The sequence below is a fragment of the Nematolebias whitei genome, chromosome 1 (assembly GCF_014905685.2).
Source record: "Nematolebias whitei isolate Nwh7 chromosome 1, NemWhi1, whole genome shotgun sequence".
Lineage (NCBI taxonomy): Eukaryota > Metazoa > Chordata > Actinopteri > Cyprinodontiformes > Rivulidae > Nematolebias > Nematolebias whitei.
Window position 1 is genome coordinate 12,892,351 of NC_056498.1, and position 21,891 is coordinate 12,914,241.

The 21,891-nt window shown below is 37.7% G+C and overlaps 1 protein-coding gene across 1 annotated transcript in view; it reads left to right on the top strand.

Annotated features, from left to right (window-relative positions):
* Positions 1-21,891, top strand: part of LOC119414734 (neurexin-2) — a 1,264,057-nt gene that overhangs the window by 335,642 nt on the left and 906,524 nt on the right. The window lies entirely within an intron of this gene.

A 21,891-nucleotide genomic window follows, 5' to 3' on the forward strand; every position in this document is an offset into this window, starting at 1 on the left:
TTAATGTAAATGTTTGATGTTAAACTTTGATTCTGTAAATAAATGACTTCCATTAATTTTGATGGGTCAAAGATAAATAACGTCTCACGTTACATTTCTGTTAAATTCAATGCACGTATGTTATACAGTCCAGAAAAATGAAGAACCCGTTTAATGTATGAATATATCTCTACTTATGTCATACTACATATGTATGTGATCTAAAGCTCTGATTAGTCTCTACAGATTTAGATTAGCTTTGTATAGATCTAGTAGAGTGCTGTATGAATGGATAAATGAGAGCACAGATTGTAGTGTAAAGCATTTTGGGTATCTTGACTAGATAGAAAGACATTATGTATGTACCATCCATTTATAGTCCATTTTAAAAATAGAGTCATAAAAAGCTTTTGAGGCACCATCTTGTTATGTTTACAGGAAGTAATATTAATAGTGTAGCTCAAATATCCTTCATATTGTCATGCATTGGTAATTTCATATGGTGTGTAGATATCACAAACTGAGTCCAGGGAAACCAAGCAAAACATCAGAGTTTTGTAAACCCAAGTTCCAGCGTACGCCATACCCTAGTGAAACGTGTATGAGTGAATTTTCTTTGCTTTTAGTGGCATGGTGGGCTTACAGGCCTCTTTAAGCCCTCTGTGATTCACTGATTAATATCTGTCCACCATAGAGCTGACTTTGATTGATACCATGTGCTGACGAGAAGCCACAGGGTCCATGGTAAAAGAATTTGATTAATATCACAGTCAGATAGTACACAATTTCTAATTGAAATGTGGCTGCCTGGCCTAAAGTGAGATTGTCATTAGAGCAAAGCAACTACTGGCCTGTCCAATCTCGATGGCTAAATTCATTTTGAGCCAGAAAAAGAGAGAAAGCCAAACAATGCTGGTACAGAGTATGAAACGCTGAGGTTAAACTGTGTTAGATACGAACATTAATTAAATGGTACAAATCATTTTAGCGAGCTTTATGAAGAAACCATTGTTTCCATTATCATAAATTGCTTGATTGAATGATTAGTTAACACAGTCTCCACAGTGTTCGGATATATTGTAGCTCCACATAATTGGTTTTGAACTTGATGAGGATTTTCCCTTTTTTCACCTATTTGATTGTTGTTAAAGATTAATCTGCCACACGCACAATTGTGAAACATTTCTGTTGTTATTTTATTTATTGTACTCTTATTGTATTGTACTTTGCATTATTTCTATTTCCTTCTATATTACAGTACATGCTGTGACACATAATGTGGGGATTGTAGGATGAAGGTAACATCTACAAACACTGAAGGATGACAGTAGCATGGTGAGCAAATGGGACGGAAAAGTCAGAATAGTGTCTCACTATGATGACCATGACCATGATCCCCTTTTCCTGTAAAACATGAAGTGAGAATGGTTGGGATGACTGTATTCTATTGTAACTCCAAAGTTCTAAACATAGTACACAAGCATTGGCTTTCAACAACAAATCCTTCACAATAAATGTTACAATGCACTTTGTGGTTGTGTTCTTCTCGGAGCAAGTAGACTTGGATATTGCTTGCTTGATTGTCTTATCGTTAGTGGGACAGCTAGAATATCTTCTGTCTCCTCCTTGCTGAAACAAGTACATATCTTGCAAATGAAGTGACTATTGTCAACGGCATCTTTCCCTTTAACTTAGTGGAAGCCAGAGTACTTTCAAATACTATCTTTTAATGCAGAAAGAGCAGTGTGTATGCTTGGGTTGTGTCTAGGGTCTCCACACGTTACTTAAAATATGGACTTGTCCCTTTTTGACTTTTAAATTGTGCATCCTGATTTAAATCAGTATTGAATGCATTAATCCAACATTTCTGAGTATGTACTCTTATTGTAATTGAATGACATCCAATAACTTTCTATTAGGTGTTGATTTTCTTTCTGCTAGGTTTCTAACTGAATTGCTCTCAATGTAAATAAGTTACCGTATGTTATAATGTTGTCTGTCAACTAAATTTTATTAATGTCACATGCAGAAACATTTATTTGTGACATGAAGTCCTACTGTATGTCAAGGGTGTATAAAGGGGCTATTTAGGGGCACAGTTACTGGAAGCCAAGAGCTCAGGGGCCCAGCTTTTATTCTCATTAAGTAAGTTTTTTCTATGGTTTAAAATCTAGTTTTATTTAAAAATGAACCCATGGGCCTGATTTGGCCCCCGGGCCTCCAGTTGAATAGCCCTGGTATATAAGATGTAATACGTTATCCCTGTGTGAATAAGATAACTTGATACAGTATTTAGGTTATAATTTTCCTTGATAATGAATAAACTATTATTCAATTGAAAGCAATGTTATGGAATTATGTGAATGATCTAATAAATAAAGAAATACCACAACATTGCACATTTAAGTACTGTACAGTAGATTACATATGCATGCATATATACATACAGACATATATACATACAATGCATATATATACATATATGATATTTGGATGACAACAGCAAACAATGACAAATACTTTAGCCAATACTTGGCCAATGTTTGTGACAACCCTGGGCAGCACATTGGCTCAGTTGGTAGATCTGTTGTCTCTCAGTGAGAAGGTTGTCAGATCAAGTCCTGGCTGGGGGCCTTTCTGGGTGGAGTTTGCATGATCTACCCGTGCATGTGTGGGTTTTCTCCGGGGACTCCGGTTTCCTCCCACAGACCAAAAACATGCATGTTAGACTGATTAGTAACTCTAAATTGTCCCTAAGTGAGAGTGAGAGAGTGAATTGGGCGGACAGTTTTTATTGTTTGTCTCCATCTGGTCCTGTATTAGACTGGAGACCTGTCTAGGGTGTCCTGCTGGATATGGGAATCAGTGACTCCCATAACCAGAAAAGGAAGAAGCGGGTAAAGATAATGGATGGAATGATGTGGCAACCTTAACTGTTTCTATTTTGTGTGTGTGTCATATTCATAAATAACAGATTATAACCCCCACTCCTATTCAGACAACTTGTTCTTTGTTTTGATGACTGTTTTGCCACATGCATTATATTGGACAGTTCTGGCTCTTTTAAGGATCTTGTGTTCACCATTTCTTGATCTTGTATTCAGTGCATGTAACTGCTCCAGTCCTAAGGCCATTTCCGCATTAGAGCCCCTAATACAAAAAGTCAAATTAAACTGAATTAAAATTAGTTCCTTATAGCCTAATGAATTGAAAATGCAGCCATTGCTCTTTGCTGCAGGGTGCCCACGAGTCATGAAGCAGTGGACAGGTTTTGTATTGAAAATTCACAGCTTATACTAGAGAGACTCTTAGGGGGACATCATTGTAAGATAAAGGAAACAGGTTTGTTGTTGGTAAAAAGGGTTTTCAGTTAATGCTTCAAACTCTTTAAGGCACAGCATTTCTTCAAGATATGGGAATCTTGCAGACAATATCAAGATTATGTTTTGGTCAAATCTTAAAAACAATGTAATGCACAATCTCATACAGTATTCTCAAGATCTTGTTTGATATGTTAGCATTCAGATTATCTGTTTTGATGGCATCTCAGCTACTAGCACTTTTTTTTTTTTGCTCAGTATTTATAAATTTCACAAAGTTAGAGCTATTTTTTTTGTGTTGGCTATGATCCAACACAGCCAAACATCAACACCCTCTAAAATACGAAAGACCAGTTATAAAGGATAGTTTGTGTAAATACAGACTATACACTTTTGTCTAATAAATGCATACAATTTGGTTTGTTACACATTTTTATATGTATGTAATTAATTACATTATGCAATTTACATAAATTATGGTGGACATTTTGACATCAAAATATGAATATTGCTAAAAAAGTTAGCTGGAGACTGAATAGCATATTTGGACTTTTTCATATTTTGATTTAGATCTTACCACATTGAACATGCTTGATGTATAAATAAACTGATGTATAAATCGAAGAAATAATTGCCAGAAATATGAAGGTATATGATGCATCCATTTCTCGGAGGTTTTAAATGGAAAATAAAAGTTAGATGATGGTTGTAACCACACAAGAAGTGGCATAGCTCCAACGTACCATTCAGAAAACAGCAAAATACTTAACTATATCAGAGTAAAGATGTTCAAAACTAGTTCATATAAAATCAATGAAACATTAAAACCTTATAGTACTTTGTAGATTTCCTAATACAAAGTATAATTACCTGGGTCACATGTTTACAGGTCTTGCCTCCTCCATGTTCCACAGCAGGTGCACAGATCAGTGCAATGGAGACCTGCCTTGCAGCATTTGTTGAGACCACGTCATGTATTTTTTCATCCACAGTGAATACGTTATTTACAAGCCTTTAAGACTTGAGGTAGCTCTGACTGCAAAAGCCTCTATCGATCTTCAACTTGTGTCCATCCTCACTTACCATGTGAAGGTTGCTCTGGTCCAGGGATCAGTGATTGCCCCCCAGAAATGACAGACTGACAAAATCTAATCAGGTGATTATGTTAATCCAGTGATTATTGTCTGGGAATTTCATTAAAACCTGTCAATTAGTTCATGAGGTATTTGCTAACATGGCAATACACACCCCTTTTAGTGGTGGGCCACAACAGTGCCTACACGTTTGATCCCAGAGCTAAGTAGTAGATTTTTAGCTTGTCTTATATAAAAATATGCTTCTTGCCACCACATCTTGGTTTGTCCTGTGGTCTCCCCAGGAAACCACTGAACTCATCCCTGCAGGCCTGAGTTAAAACATGAGGATGAGGCATGATGAAAGCAGCGTATGCTTGACTATATGAATGAAATATTTGGCACTTCCCAGCATGGCTCAATCAGTGCCACTAGCTAAAGCGAAGCCCCACAGCTTTGGTTGGCCGGTGGCTTGTTGTCTAGGAGGTAACAAAACCCACGCTACCACACAAACTCATGCAATGACACAACTGTGAAAGCCATCTGGCCTCAGCAAGCCCTGAAGGAGGAGCTGGTTCCTGGGAGAGATGTGTAAGTGAGTGGGCAGCCGCAGGACAAGGAAAATTAGCATCAGCAAAGAATGAAAGAAATAGGTGAGCAGGGATTAGACTGTGAGATTTCAAACTGATGGGGCCCCCCACCTGCACACTACTTACTGCTAATTGGCCATCAAGTTGTTGATGCAGTGCCAGCACAAGAGCAGGGTGCCAGTGCTCCATCGAACTGCCATATTTTCAGCTGCTCTGTCTTACTTTCTTCCTATGTTTACTCATAACTTTCCTGACCTCCCTTATCCTGCCACTGTCTTTGAGCCCACCGCCTTTAGACTGCATGTGATTGAAGCCTAATATGATAGAAGTCTAATTCCTAATGGGGGAATACATGTCGTACAAAGAGCTTATTTTATTTTCTTCCCAGTGAATCTCCTAAGAGGCTGCACAACATATAAACAGGCTCAACATGAGTATACGAAGAGCTTCACAACAGATCAGTGTTAGCATCTGATGCCTTTATAAAAAGTTAGGATGCTCTTGGTGTAAAAACAGCATTATTTGCTTTAGCTGCAGATGAGATTTTCCAATGCCAACACAAAAAAATAACTATAACTGAGTTATAGATGTTTTGTGATGTTTATAGTTGATAAGCTGCGGTGGCCATTTTGGATTTGATTGACTCCAAAAGGTAAATCAGTTGTACATTAGGACTGAAAAATATCAGAACAACTTGTATTGTGTGATGTTGTTGTTAATTATTGAGGTGATTACTGTTGAAAAACCCACACTTTTTTTCAAACCCTACTTTCACCATCATCTAAAACAGGTGTGGCCATCAAAACGAGTGAGAGTCAGTTGAATGGTCCAATACTGTATATATTTTAGTATGTAGAACATGGATACATAATGGTTTATGATCAAATACAGAGTCGTTCAGGGGCAAGGGCTGGAGAATGTTCTGCAAGCCCATAGAAGTAAGATGGAGAGGCTTTGCAGGGTATTCATATTGCTTCCGTGGGTTTCATGAGATGGAAGCCCAAATTATGTAAAAATAAACAAATAAATACTTGAAATTGTTTATGTTGTGGGCCCTGAATCTATCATCTATTAAATATTAACGTTTTGAATAGAATTATGGAAGTCAAACAACTTTCCCATGATATACTATTTTTTCGGAAAGGGTCTGTATAAATGTGTATATATATATATATATATATATACAGTATACATACATGTGTGCATAAATGTGCATATCATGATTGCTTTATAACGTTTTATTAAAATTCATCGAGTGGTTCATGATTTTTTTTTCTAACAGTATGAACTCAAACTGTTAATGTTTTGAAGCAAAGATCTTGTATAATAAGTTGCACATGGAGTTTGTGTTGTGAAGGACACTCAAGTATAACATAACCAAACATATCCCAAAGCTATGATATGTAAAGTTAATTGGTTTTGGTGGCCATTTTCAATTTAATTGGCTTCCAAAGTTGTATTTTTAGTTGTAGATGTACATCTCGTTACCATTTCCTCCAAGTTTCAATAAAATATATATAGTGGTTTATGAGATTTTTTGCTAACAGCCAATGTGCTAACAATGTTATTGTGATTATATTTGCAACATTATAGACCAATATCTTGTACATTATGTTAGTGTGCATAGTGTGGATTAGTCTAAACTCCTACTGTACAATTTTATGTATAACAATACAAAACATGTCAAATTGACAAAGCTATAGCTATTCTCTTTAAATTTCTATGGTCATCTAAATTTGACAGCCTTCTTATATAGGGTAGACTTCAAAAGTAAATCAGATCTACGTTTACCTCCAATGATTACTTCCAGTACATTTCTTCAAACTCATTCAGTGACTCATGATAACAGAGAAATACCCAAACATAAATGGAAAAAAGTTTGTCTTTTAGTAGCGAGTCGTAAATGTTTTCGATGTTTCAGAAGTGTCTAAAATTTGTAAACTCTACATTTGCTGCCTGTTTTAGTTTTATTGGTTTGGTGCTTGCAAAAGTTGTCCAATTCCAGTTGCCCATCCATCCATCCATTTTCTTTACCCGCTTATTCCATTTTGGGTCACGGGGGTCGCTGGTGCCCATGTCCAGCAATCACTGTGCGAGGGGCGGGGTACACCCTGGACGGGTCGCAAGTCCGTCACAGGGACACATAGAGACAAACAACCATTCACTCTCTCACTCACACCTAGGGACAATTTAGAGTTACCAATCAGCCTAACATGCATGTTTTTTGGACTGTGGGAGGAAACTGGAGTACCCGGAGAAAACCCACGCATGCACGGAGAGAACATGCAAACTCCACCCAGAAAGGCCCCTGGACCGGGGTTTGAACCAGGGACCTGCTCGCTGAGAGGCAGCAGCTCTACCAGTTGCGCCACCGTGTTGCCCCAATTCCAGTTGCTTCTTTTTTAATATCAACCTCTTATTTGTTGGTCTATCAGTCAGTTAATAGTCAGATATAGAAACACTACTCATCAAGTCAAAATATAGAAATGGAACGTGGGAACTGAGTAATTTTATTTACTCCCTTTTCTAGGTTTTTCACAACAGAGAGTTTGTATTTCTGCAACGTTGCTGAAAATATCATTTAGACTTTATGTAATAGCCGACAATATAAAGGATGGCACAATGCTTTTTAAGATCAGCACATTTGTAGATAACCCCATTCTTTGCTTATCTTTTAGAAGTTAAAAAGTATTGTGGGGCAAAAATAGCGTTAGTGAGACACAAATCTGCCCACTTGACTGAAAGATGAGTGAGCTGTAATTAATAGCCATTCATAGTAAAGCTTGTGAAGAAGTATTTGGTATTAAGTTCACACTGGTTTATAAAAGCGAGGAGGAAGACAAGAGCATAATCGCCATCGAATCAAAGTTCTGTGGCTTTAATGAAGCAGTACTTTTGCTAACTGACAGATAGAGACAGAGGGGGAAATTTGCCCACAGGGAGTTGAAGCATCAGTGAAAAGGAAGACAGGGAAGGAAGAATATGATTATGTAGCAGGGCATCGCAAATTAAATTATTTAAATGTGTGCGCTGTAATCATGGCCAAGGGAGTGAAAATAAAACGATGGCAGAGCCAACAAATGAACCATTGAACCAGAGGAGACAGAGTGGAAAAGGCCAGGCTGGAATGCGTGATGGGATTTTTGTAGACTTTGTGGTGTGCGTGTATATATACAAAAAATTCTACATCCAGTAGAAGTAGGAGTTTTTTCCCAACGAGTTCATTTGAAATGCAAGGATTTCCTTCCAACTGCGATAGAAAGGTTTGAGGACGTGAACTCTGACTGCACATGTCCCTGTAGCTTCCACTTTTGCCCTCCTTGGCAATCAAACTCTTAACTCGTTGGCACAAACAGCAGACTGTGTTTTGACTAAGGCAGCACTGAGGAAAGAACGGCATGGAAAAAACATTAAGATAAACCACGTGCCACAGGCTAGGTTCTAAATTTTACACTCGCAGATTAATTTATGTAACCTATAGCCTGTGCTCGCTCACAAACCAATCCTGAAGAAGCAGGGATCCATTTCCTTTCCTGATTAAATTTCTACAGAGTCGTTTTGTGTGCCATTAATCCTATGTGCTGGTTTTTTTCATATAACTGTTCCCTCTGTACTTCCAATCATCTTAGATTAGTGATCCTCCATTACATGAGCCCTTCTCATTTCCATAAGCATTCATCCTCTTGTGTTACATGCTAGCAATGGTGCCTATCTTGTGGGTAACAAAAGGACACCCCTACCCATTTTTCTATTATTAGTCTGGAAGCCTAATGACTTTATCAAACCCTGTCACACAGTGATTCCTGTAAACCCCTGCAGTGCAGAAGCCAGAACAGACACAGGGTTGGGCTGAATGAGGAGTGTAAGGGTCTTTAATTAAATCTGTCATCTTGGCATTTGATAAGCACAGCAGGGCATTATAGCTGCCAGCTACGGAGGCTGGTGACAAGGAGAGGACTGCATTTGTCCTCATTTATCTTTACAACCACAAACAGGAAGGGAGAGGGGGAGCTCACAAACAGCCTTACGCCTCACCACAACAGGCGGCGAATAAGTTAAACACGTTACTCAAGTCACTGAGTAGAGATGACAGTTACGATAAAAATAATTAAACCATATCCATTGCACGAAGCGGTAGTTTGGTGTCTCAGTGTTTAATATTTGACGGAGTGCATCAATGAAACAACTAATCAGTACTCTTCAGAACATATACAGTATGTTGTAAACTTGTTTTTTATGTGTTTTATCAGTGCTGCCCCTGCAGACAGTCTCTTGCAGACTCTGTACCGGTCCATTGTGGGGAAGAGAGAGCTGAGCTGTAAGGCAAAGCTTTCTGTTAACCAGTCAGTCTATGTTCCTACCCTCATCTGTGGCCACAAACTCTGGGTAGTGACCGAAAGAATGAGATTGTGGATACAAGCGGTTGAAATGAGTTTCTTCCGCAGGGTGGCTGGACTCTCCCTTATGCCCCATTTGCACTGCCCCTAATAAGCCCCAATTCTGTGCAGCTCGCCACGGAAAGAACCCTTTTTCACTAATACTTTAGCTAGTATTTTTAGCTGATTTGAGACCGATTCTTTTCGTCCCTGCTTCTCTGGTGGGACCGAGCGAGCTGAGTCGAACTGAGTCCGGACTGAAACGTGAATGCAGGACTCTGATTGGTCAGAGGGAGGAGTCACTGGATCTCAGAAACTTTTCACTGATCCACCATTTGCAATTTCTCGGGTTGCTGAGCAGCGGCTGGATCTATTTTTAAGATTTTAAAAACAATCATGACAACACTGTGTTTACTTCTGAAGTCCAGGCATTTTTTGTGTTTGATGACGGACGACAAAATTTGAGCGAGCGGTGTCACCGCAGAGGATCATACAAGCTGCCGAGCCGTTGAAGCCTGCGAGGCCGGACCCCGAGCCCCGGCCTCGCCTGCTCACAAAGGCCGGATTCTGAGTCCTGGAAGGCGGGAGGACCGGGATGGAGGGTGGAAACATTTTTTTTTTTTTTTACATTTTATGTATAAAAAAATAAGTTGTTTTTATCAGTGAAGATTAAAAATAAATAAACGGTGCCGGCTTTATCATGAAATCCTGTCTTTATTAAATAATCTGTTAATTGAATTTAACTCAGCTGAAAAATCATAAAAAGATTAAATTATTTGTTCTCTTAGGAATATTTCCCTCAAACATGTTTAAAGAAGAGACACAGCCTTTGGTTTAACTTTATTCTAACCCACAGATTTACAAATCACAAAAGAAGAATTACACGTTAAATTAAAGCTTTAACTCAAAGATAAACTTTAATTCAAAGCTAAAAAAGTATTCTGTATACAAGAAACAAAAGCACAATGTGCACAAATACATCAAATAATGAAGAAAAATATAGAATTTTAAATATAGATACCCTGATACATGCTCAATAATCCAGGTAGAAAAATCTAAAAAAAAAAAGTTAAATCTGGGCCTCTGGACGTTCAAAAAAACAAAATCTTTTATAACTAGCTATTTATGAGCTGAACACAGCTCCACAGACTGAAGAAGTCTTTCAGATGAAAGAAAAAATGTTTCTACTTTTTTCTTTTGTTTTGTTTTTTGAACGTCCAGAGGACCAGACTTAACTTTTTTAGATTTAAATATAAATGTTTTTGTAGAATCTGGTTCATCAGATTTAATTTAATTCAGTTTATTTATATAGTGCCATTTCACAACAGAAGTTGTCTCAGGGCACTGGACAGAAATATTCATATATAAAATAAGTTAAAGAAACATTCATATATAAAAATAATAATTTAATATTATTTATCTAAGGAGCAGACTGCTTTGAGTTTAACTCATTGCAGAACTCTAATTAGCAGGACTTGGATTCTGGACATACATCCAGAATCGGTCTTAAAGTGTAGGTGCAAATCCAGGCTGAGCTGAGCCAGGCTGAGCAGTAGTGTGCAGGGCTGAGCAGAGTTGGGGCTGATTAGGAGCAGTGCAAATGGAGCAATAGATACAGGGGGAGAAGTTCAGTTGTACTGAGAGACTCGGAGTAGAACCACTGCTCTTCCACATTGAGAGGAGCCGGTTGAGGTGATTTGGGCATTTGGTAAGGAGGCTCCCTGGGCGCCTCCCTAGGGAGGTACTTCAGGCATGTCCAACTGGGAGGAGACCCTGGGAAAGACCCAGGATGCACTGGAGAGACTATGTCTCATTTGGCCTGGGAACACCTTGGAGTCCTCCCAGAAGAGCTGGAAGAGGTGGCTGTGGAAAGAGATGTCTGGACCTCCCTCTTGAAGATGCTACCCCCTGTGAACCGAATTCGGGACAAGCGTAAAGTGATGGATGCATGGATGGATGATGGATGGATGGATGAGGGTGATACAGGGTGATAAGTTCAGTTATCCATGAACAACTCTGAGTACAACCGATGGATGGATGGATGGCTGGCTGGCTGGCTGGATGGATGGATGGATGGATGGATGGATGGATGGATGGATGGATGGATCTGTGCAGCCAACATCTAAAGCCAAATTGAAATGAAGTGTACTTAGAATTTGGGACTTTCTGAAGCATCCATCCATCCATTATCTTTACCCGCTTATTCCATTTTGGGTCACGGGGGTCGCTGGTGCCCATGTCCAGCAATCACTGTGCAAGGGGCGGGGTACACCCTGGACGGGTCGCAAGTCCATCACAGGGACACATAGAGACAAACGAGACAAACAACCATTCACTCTCTCACTCACACCTAAGGACAATTTAGAGTTACCAATCAGCCTAACATGCATGTTTTTGGTCTGTGGGAGGAAACCGGAGTACCTGGAGAAAACCCACGCATGCATGGAGAGAACATGCAAACTCCACCCAGGAGGCCCCTGGACTGGGGTTTGAACCAGGGACCTGCTCGCTGAGAGGCAGCAGCTCTACCAGTTGTGCCACCATGCTGCCCATAGCAACTTTCATTTACTCAAAATAAACTAGTTAACAACCATAAGGATCACTAAAGTGATATAATTAATCATGTTCTGTAAATTATATGAGGGAGACATATGTGAGTCATTTATTAATGTGTAGTGTTGCATGTTAGCACAGCTGATTTTTGTTCCATGCCTGTTTTGGTTCCACAATGTTCGCTTCATTCCTAAAAGTTTATATCAATGTGGGACGTTGGCAGCTATGTCGGTGATTTGTGAACCGTCGGAAGAAGCATGGAGGTAGATTTGTCTTTCCAGACGTTTCACAGAAACGACATGTGGAAGTGTACAAGGTATTTAATTTATCTTTTCATAATCTCTAACATGTCTCACTATGTATGTATGTATGATGTATGTATGTGTATGTGTGTATGCATGTATGTATGTATGTATGTATGCATGTATGCATGTATGTGGGGGCCGAGATGGTGTAGAGGCAGGGCAGCCGGCTTGGGACCCGAAAGTCCCAGGTTTGATCCCCAGTCACTGCACATCACGTGGAGTCTCTGGGCAGCACGCCTCATCCCCAAAATGTCCCCCGGGCGCCTTCAATAGCTGTCCACTGCACCACCTGGTGGTGGATGGGTTAAATGCAGAGACTAATTTCGCCATTGTATGGAAACATACAGTGCTGACATTGTGATGACATTATTATTATTATGTGTGTATGTGTGTATGCATGTATGGATGGATGGATGGATGGATGGATGGGTGAGTTTGGTAGGATATGTGTGAGAGACTATATGTTTTGTTAAAAACTTATACAAAAAGTAAGATTTATTTTGTCTCATGCAGCTTCCCAAGCAGAAAATATTTTCATAAAGAAATTGTGTTTCTTTCTTTTTTGCATGTTTCAAAATAACATTTTAGAATATATTAAATTGAATGACTAACATTTTTGTAGCAATTCCAAGCTGTCATGTAATTTAGTGCAAATGTGTTTGTTCTTCACAGCTGTCCAAAAATACCCAAGCAATCATGAGAAATCATGTGACATATTGATCTGAATATATTATATTTTCTTAGCTATTCTTCAAATGTGTATTCCCAGTATATAGTGTTCTAAAAGCCCTCTTTCACTATCTACATTATTTATTGCATACATCTATTGTGTTTACTTGGCCTATGCCCATATAAATAAGTAATACTGTCACACAGAAAACATGGAAAGAGATTGAGTTTGAAAGCTGCAGGTCTTTGTTCAGCAGATGAATGTCTGTATTTGGAGGGAAAAAAATGGGTCAGTCTGGGTTTAAAACTTTTTTCCCCAAAAATGTTGGGGGGATCTTATTTTGAAATATGACCAAGTTGTTCAGCTGTTATCAGCTAACACAATTAGTTACTGATTCCAACACTTGAAGGGGGTTAATTGTCGATGTTTAAAGGCAGACGTTTAATATTGTATCTGTATAAATAAATAATGATGAAAAAATATATATATTTTTAAGAATCAATAAACCACTGAACATCAGACAACAGTAAAAGTGAAGTCAGAAGCAGCCCAATTTTTAACCAGTACTGGCAAAAAAGAGAGCACATTACACCAGTTTTGGCCTCCCTGCACTGGCTACTGGTTCACCTTTGAATCCAGTTCAAAATACTCTTGTATGTCTACAAATCACTGAACAGTCCCCCCATCTCTCTGATTTGCTACAGCCATATGTCCCACCACGTTCTCTGAGGTCAGTGGACCAGTTACTTCTCACAGTTCCAGGAACTCGTCTTAAGCGCAGAGGTGATGGGGCCTTCTCTGTCGCAGGTCCAAGACTTTGGAACGAGTTGCCTCTGCTTGTCAGACAGGCCCCCTCCCTCTCGGTTTTCAAATCCCGCTTAAAAACTTACTACTATTCAGTAGCTTTCGACACCAGAGGATCTGGATTTGAATCTGTACTCTCCACACTGGTTAGTCATTATATTTATTATATGCAACGTTTTTGTTTCTATATTTTGATTTTATTCCATTTTGTATATCTCTTCGTGTGTTGCCTGTTTTCTGTTTGTGCAGCACTTTGGTTGGCCTTGTTTCTGTTTTAAGTGCTCTATAAACAAAATGGTATGGTATAGAATTATTTTACTCTGTGTTGCATATCACAAGAACACACATTAAATTAAAAAAAAATAATAATTAAAAAACAAGTGGTAAGCTCCCTGTTGCAGAGGGATTTGAATTGTGAATGTTTGTTGTTTTCAAGATGAGTTTTCTTCTGGACTGGGATTGACCAGGCAATGTAAGTAAACCTAAATGTTTTTGGCAAGGTAGTTTTGATTGTTTCTTGTTTCATTGATAGACAGACCCTAGCGAGTAGAGGGCACCATGACAAGGTGCAATGGTTGAGCCAGAGGGTAACCAATGGTGGCCTTGACCTCCATAGATTACTGCTAATCTTCAGCCACCCCAATCATTTGAGGAATATATACTTTTAAGCATTTTTGAAGGGATGCGCAATGTCCATACCTTGCATGTCAACGTTTCAAACTGATGTGATTTCTTGTGTGATGTGTGTTAGTGCTTAGATGAGGAGTTAATGATTGTGCTTAGGCACTTCCACACCAAATTGTAGTTCAGTACTTTTTAAATTGACTGAATGATAAACATTTCTTGTGTTTGTTAAGTTCAGTTAAATGTGACCGTCATCTTAAATTGTGTTGACTCCAAAAGCTGATGATCATCATTAGTTTGTACTAAATTTCCTGTGCATTAACTAATCCATATTAAATATTTAGCTCATTACCAGATAAAATATGACCAAGTGAACAATAAAAACTGCTGTGCAGCTCCATATAAAGCAAAAATAAGTAAAAATCTAATGCATTAAATAAAACTACTGCAGTGGGTCTCCTCAGTTCCCAGTAGCGTACCGAGATGATGCAACACAACAGTGAACACAGTCATTCCCAGCTTTCTCAAGTCTGTGCTGCAAAATCAAAAGCAGATTGTCTTTACAATATGACAAAGAGCCCGTGTGCTTTTAGAGTAACATGTAAGGAAGAGGACGTACTAGAAAGTTCCTGGAGAGACTTTGACGAGGGCTGCCACGCTGCTGCCAATTATTTTTTTTGATTTGACAGTGCCATGTGTTGGGGTTCGCTCTCAGCTACCACAATACCAAATTTCGTCTCAATATGGCAAAAAAAAATAGTCATAGTATATTTTTTTTCTTTTAAGCTATGGTGGCCATCTTAGGTTTTTAATTTGGTTTCAGTATGTGATGAGGGGTTTTCTCAGCTATTACCTCATCAAATTCCAGCTCTATATGTGTAAAAATAGCAGAGTTAAATCCATTTATATGCAGCTTTGGTGGCCATCTTGAATCTTTTATTTGAATTCTATATTTATTGCACATTACTCTCATCTACCAACACCACCCACTTCAAATGTTATCAACCATTAAATGGCCACTATTAGTTGTTATCATCCCCACTGGTTGCGTTCAGACTGTCCCTCCTGTACCACCCAGTAGGTTTAAAGGTACGTTCTTATCACAGATAAGAGGGACAGGGGTTAGGTTTAGGGTCAGTGTTAGGTTAAGGCTCACTGGTCAGGGGGTTACATTTAGGGACAATGCTCTGGGTCAGGTTTAAGGTTAGGATTAGGAAAAGGGTTAACTAAAGCTAACAAAAAAACACAGTTTGTTTTAGACGCGGGCAAAGTTGAATATTATCAGTGATAAGAACATACATTTAAACCTACTAGGAGGCACCTATGGGGATAATAACAACTAATAAAAAAAGTAGATAATAATGTGAGTCATAAAGTTACAGGTTGTGCCAACAGTATTTTTTTCTTGATGGAACTGACAAAGAAGAAATAATGAATATAGTAAAAAAAATCTTACAGACAATAGATCAAAAGATTGGGCGGACATGGATACGATGTTGGTAAAGGATATAATGAGTTGTTATTGAGCCGTTTACATATATATGTAACTTATCATTTTCAACAGGAATTTTTCCAGACAATATGAAAGTAACTAAGGTAATTCCTCTTTTTACGAATGGTGAGGAATGTGTTCAGTAATTATAGACAAATATCCTTGATAACACAGTTTTCAAAAATTTTAGAAAAATTATTTGTGACCATATTAGATCAATTTATTGCTAAACAAAACATTCTAAGTAGCAGTCAACATAGGTTTAGAGCAAAAAACTATAAATCAATAGCTCTCATGGAATTGATACAACACATAACTGCTGTCGATCTAAAACAATATTGTGTTAGTATTTTTGTTGATTTAAAGAAAGCATTCAATACTACTGACCATATTATTCTCCTTGGAAAAATTAATAAATATGGCATTAGAGGACTAGCACTACAGTGGGTATCTAGCTATTTTAAAGATAGGAAACAGTTTGCAGAAATAAATGATGGAAGATCTGACTTCTGTAATATCACATGTGGAGTTCCTCAAGGTTCTGTACTTGGACCAAAGTTATTTATTTTATTTGTGAATGACTTGGTAAATGTGTCAGGACTCCTTAAATGTGTTCTATTTGCAGATGATACCAAATTTTTTTGTTTGTTTGGATAAAGATATAGAACGGATGTTGGAGTTGATGCAGACAGAATTTGTAAAACTATAAACTTGGTTTAAACTTAATAAATTATCACTGAACTTAGATAAATCTAACTATATGATATTCAGTAATAAAAAGAAAACAGTTGATGTTCCATTTAGAATCGAGCGTGTTGAGATTAGTAAAGTTAGTGAGGTGAAGTTTTGGGTGTTATCATTGATGACAAGCTAACATGGAAACAGCACATAAATTATGTAAGAATAAAAATAGCTTAATATATTGCAGTACTTTACAAAGTAAGGGAGTTATTAAATGATAAAGCTCTGTATATGTTGTATAATGTAATACTTGTTCCACGCATAATCTATTGTATTGATGTTTGGGGGAAAGCGGCAAAACAGTTACAAATCCTATTTTTGTTTTACAGAAAAGAGCTGTAAGAATTATTACTAGAAATCATTTCAGTCACACATCAAGTAATTTATTTTATCATTTGAAGTTATTGAAGTTCCATGATTTGGTAGATTATAATATTTTATCAGTTATGTATAGGGCTCATAATAATGCATTACTTTTAAATATCCAAATACATTTTGTTAAAAGAGAAAGTTGTTATAATCTTAAGGGGATAGAGATATTTATGAAACCTAAAATTAGAACTAGTTTGAAGGGACAGTCTACTTCAAACTGAGGAATTAGATTATGAAATAATCTGGAGAGTAATATTAAAAATGCCAGATCAATGTGTATGTTTAAGAGAATGATCAAAGTTGATTTGTTAAAAAAAAATAAAAATAAAAAAAGCTTAATGTGTATTTGTATGAATTGCTGCTCGAGAAGGAGTTGTTTATTTTGTTTTTGTTATTTGAAGATAATTATTGTTTGATTTATTTTATTTTATTATTTTTTGTTTTGTTTTGTTTTGTTTTTTTTTTGGGGGGGGGGGGTAAAAAGGGGCAGATATAAGATTTTTTTTCTTCTTTCTGCTGCCTTTCATTTTATTTGTAATTGTATTTCTTATTGTATATAGAATTGTTTTGTTTTGTTAAAAAAAATGAATAAACTTTATAAAAATAATAATGATAATAATAATAATAATAATAATAATAATAATGGTCATTTAATGGGCTGATAACATTCAAAGCCGCTGCCAACATACCAAATTTCATCTAAATATCTCTGAAATGGCTGATTTATAGTACTTTGTATTTATAGTAAGTCGTAGCAGCCAATTTATTTTACCCCAAAAAGATGTTTTACACTGATGCCTGGAGGTTTATGTTTTCTGTCATATCAGTTAATTTTCACTCACTTAGATCTAAGCTGATCAGTAGCTCAGCCTGATTAGTCGAGTCAAACTGACCATTAGCACCAATTACCTTCCACTGGGAGCAGCTTATCTACACTGTTGAAATAAAATTAATAAACCTTCAAAAAATATTTCACAATCATGAATGTAAACACGTTTGTTGGAGGAATAATAAACATGATGATAAATAAGCCATCCTACATTATTCAGATGAGACAGAAAATAATCCGTCTAAGGGGAAAAATAAACAACTCTAAGCAAACTGGATTTTAAATTCCACGTAAGGTTGTCGGTCATTTCAGTCCCAGTAAACACTTTGTTCTGTTAATTAAATAAGTTTCAAGTGCATTTTTTTTCTTCTTTTTTTTATTTTTGATGCTTTGAAATGTCCCATTTTTTAAAGAAGTGCCACATCCTTAGATCTCTTGAAGAAAACGGTGGGAGATTTATGACAGATTATTAATTTTATCATGTTGGTTTTGTTTCCTCCTGTATTTGTCATTGGCCTCAAATCAAGACAAGAAGAAATTAACTGAACAAACCTCACAATAATAATTTTAGAGATGAGTCTCAGCTACTAACACAACACAGTTTAGGTCAATATTAATGAAACTCGGTGAGTTACAGTCATTGTTGTGTTTTATCAGGTCAGCTGCATGATTTATAAAAATGTACATTTGATTAGTTTTGAGACCCATGCTGGAAAAATGAATGATCTTTTGTCAATACGGAAATATTAATATTTTTAAAATCTACATCTGAAAAGCTGCAAAGTGATACTAAGTTTAATGCAATATGATGAAGGATCAGCTGACCTTGGAGTTTTGTTCACAAGAGAGACACTTTGAAAATGTTTATTTATTTATTTGTCTGTAGTGATGTCATTATGAATTAGTGTCCTATATTTAAAAATGGGAATTCATCAGTGCATAAGCTGACAGAAAGATATGGTTAATTTAAAAAAATAATAATAATAAAGGTTAGACCTACTGGAAGATGCAACTGGAAGATGCAACCTAAATTTAAAGGTAGATTATGAACAATCCAACAGTTTTCAGTCAGGTCATCTGGACAGTTTCTTTTTTTTTTTTTTTCTGAAACGTTTCAACTGACCAGACTGAAAATTGTTGGATTGTATAACTGGATTATTGAGCATTAACTTTTTTTGGTTTTGAACCAGTTTGACATGACTGTCGACGAGGAAGAGGGCCAGAACTAGAGGAGGGGGCGTGACAAAGACACCATCTTAGCACCAACATAACTGGTTTGTTCCACTTTGGAGTAAGCTGTTTGGGAGAAGAATCAGTTTTTTGTGTTTCCTTGACTAATGAAGCCTTCTGGATGGAAGGTGAAACGTTTCAGAAAAAAAAAAGAAACTGTCCAGATGACCAGACTGAAAATTGTTGGATTGTATACCTGGATTATTGAGCATGCTCTTTTTTTATTATAAACAATGTTTGCTTTTTTAATTACTGGAATTGTCAGATGGCATAATAATTAACTTATTTTAATGCAAATCTCAATTATGGCAATAATCAATATTTTCACTTATTTTGCATTGCTACCTATGCTCAGCTTGACTCATTTGGGGAGCATGGGTCACATTTTCCTTTCACCAGCAATGCTTACAGTAAAATAGTAAAAAAAAAAAAACATAAAAATGTTTATCAATTAATATCAAAAGCATGGAACAGATTGGGCAGCACGGTGGCACAACTGGTAGAGCTGCTGCCTCTCAGCGAGAAGGTCCCTGGTTCAAATATTGGTCCGGGGGCCTTTCTAGGTGGAGTTTGCATGTTCTCTCCGTGCATGCGTGGGTTTTCTCCGGGTACTCCAGTTTCCTCCCACAGACCAAAAACATGCATGTTAGGCTGATTGGTAACTCTAAATTGTCCCTAGGTGTGAGTGAGAGAGTGAATGGTTGTTTGTCTTGTTTGTCTCTATGTGTCCCCGTGATGGACTGGAGACTTGTCCAGGGTGTACCCCGCCCCTCGCACAGTGATTGCTGGACATGGGCACCGGCTACCCCCCTGACCCAAAATGGAAGAAGCATGTAAAACATAATGGATGGATGGATGGAACAGATTAATCAAATTCTTCTTATACTGTCAAGAAGTTGTGAACAAGAGCAGGAATTCAAACTTGTTCTCTTTGTGCTTTGTTGTCCTCTGTCGTAGAGCTATACAGTGGATTGGAAATACCCTCTGTCCATCTGTTCATCCTCTAAGGAATGCCAGTGTTTGTGTCTATGTCCCCCATCAGGGACCAAAGAGGGGGAATTTGAATTATCCTCTGTCTGTCTGTCTGTCTGTCTGTCTGTCTGTCCATCAGTCTTTGCATGCTGTGAGTCCAATAACTTGAAGATAAGGTGAGGTACTTATACTTTGGTGTGTGACCACATCTAGGCTAATGTAAGATTCCTTTAAAAAAGTGGTTTTGCTACGTAAAAGTCAAATATGGCCACCACTATATAAATATGTAAACTAGTCACCCCTACCATTTGAGGAAGCAACGCTTTATAGTTTTTAAATTGACTAAAACTATAGTTTCTTCAAATGACTGGGGTGGCTGATGTGGTGGCTGAATGGTGGTCTTGGCTCCACAGTTGCACCTGGTAATGGATAAAATTGCTCCGTCCGCTCTCCAAGATCCGGCACTTTGTGCTGTCTCGGGCAAAAAAACTGAACAAAAAACTACCTCTGTTCTTATACACAGTGTAACTTGAATATCTTGCACCAAAAACATCAAGAATTACTTACATTCCCTGTACAATTCCAGTCCAGAAAATCACCCATCTCAACAACCACAAACATTCACTATAAATATATTTTTGTGACGGGTGACATCACTTGTTTTATTGGAATGTTCTCAGCTTTTGTCCTGTTCTTCTATGGACAGCAGCCATGGTAGTTGTTGTTTGCAGAGCGTATAACAAAGACTGACATGTTGAAGAGTCTGCCGTCAGCCCGTCCATTAACTCTGAAACTCTGATTTCAGTCAACTATAATGCAGCAAAGCCTTTGATGGTTTTGAACACTCATACACACTCTGGAAATACAGAAACAAACTCATTCCAAACACCCAATTTATATTTTTACACTCCTTTTTGATTAGCTTTTTTTTTTTCAATGAAGCTTAGAGGAATAATAAACAATTAAAGCTGCAAGCAGCGTTGAAGGCCCTCGCAGCTAAGCGCCGCTGCGGCCTCATGGCGACCGCGGGAACTCGAGCTACTCTTCCCGGTCGCCATGGAGAACGCTCACGCTACTGTCACGCGGCCATTTTCCAGAGTGCGCATTCACAGAACCTTTGACATCAGCTGCGACAGCATATATAACAACTGTAATAATGTAGGGGGCGCACTTGAGTCAAATATTAAACAACAACACCACTGTGTCCATAAGTCCTCACTAATCAAGCACCAAAAATCTGGTACAGATCAGACGATATATCACTGAGATATAACAGATTGATTTATGTAGGGGGCGCACTTGAGTCAAATATTAAACAACAACACCACTGTGTCCATAAGTCCTCACTAGTCAAGCACCAAAAATCTGGTGCAGATCAGACGATATATCACTGAGATATAACAGTTTGAATAATCGAGGGGGCGCACTTGAGTCAAATATTAAACAACAACACCACTGTGTCCATAAGTCCTGACTAGTCAAGCACCAAAAATCTGGTGTATATCGGACGATATATCACTGAGATATAACTGTTGGAATATTGTAGGGGGCGCACTTGAGTCAAATATTTAACAAAAATAACAATGTGTCTAGACATGGTCACACATTATGCCATAAAAATCTGGTGCAGATCGGATGATATATTATTGAGATATAAGGGTTGGAATATTATAGGGGGCGCTCTTGAGTCAAAAGTTAAAAAACATTACTAATGTGTCCATCAGGGCTACATAATAATATACCAAAAATCTGGTGCAGATCGGATGATTTATCATTGAGATATAACTGTTGCAAGATTGTAGGGGGCGCTATAGAGTCAAAATTTAAAAAACATTACTACTGTGTCCACCAGGGCTAAATAATAATACACCATAAATTTGGTGCAGATCGGCTGATATATCACTGAGACAAAACAGTTTGAATAATGTAGGGGGCGCCCTTGAGTCAAATATTAAACAACA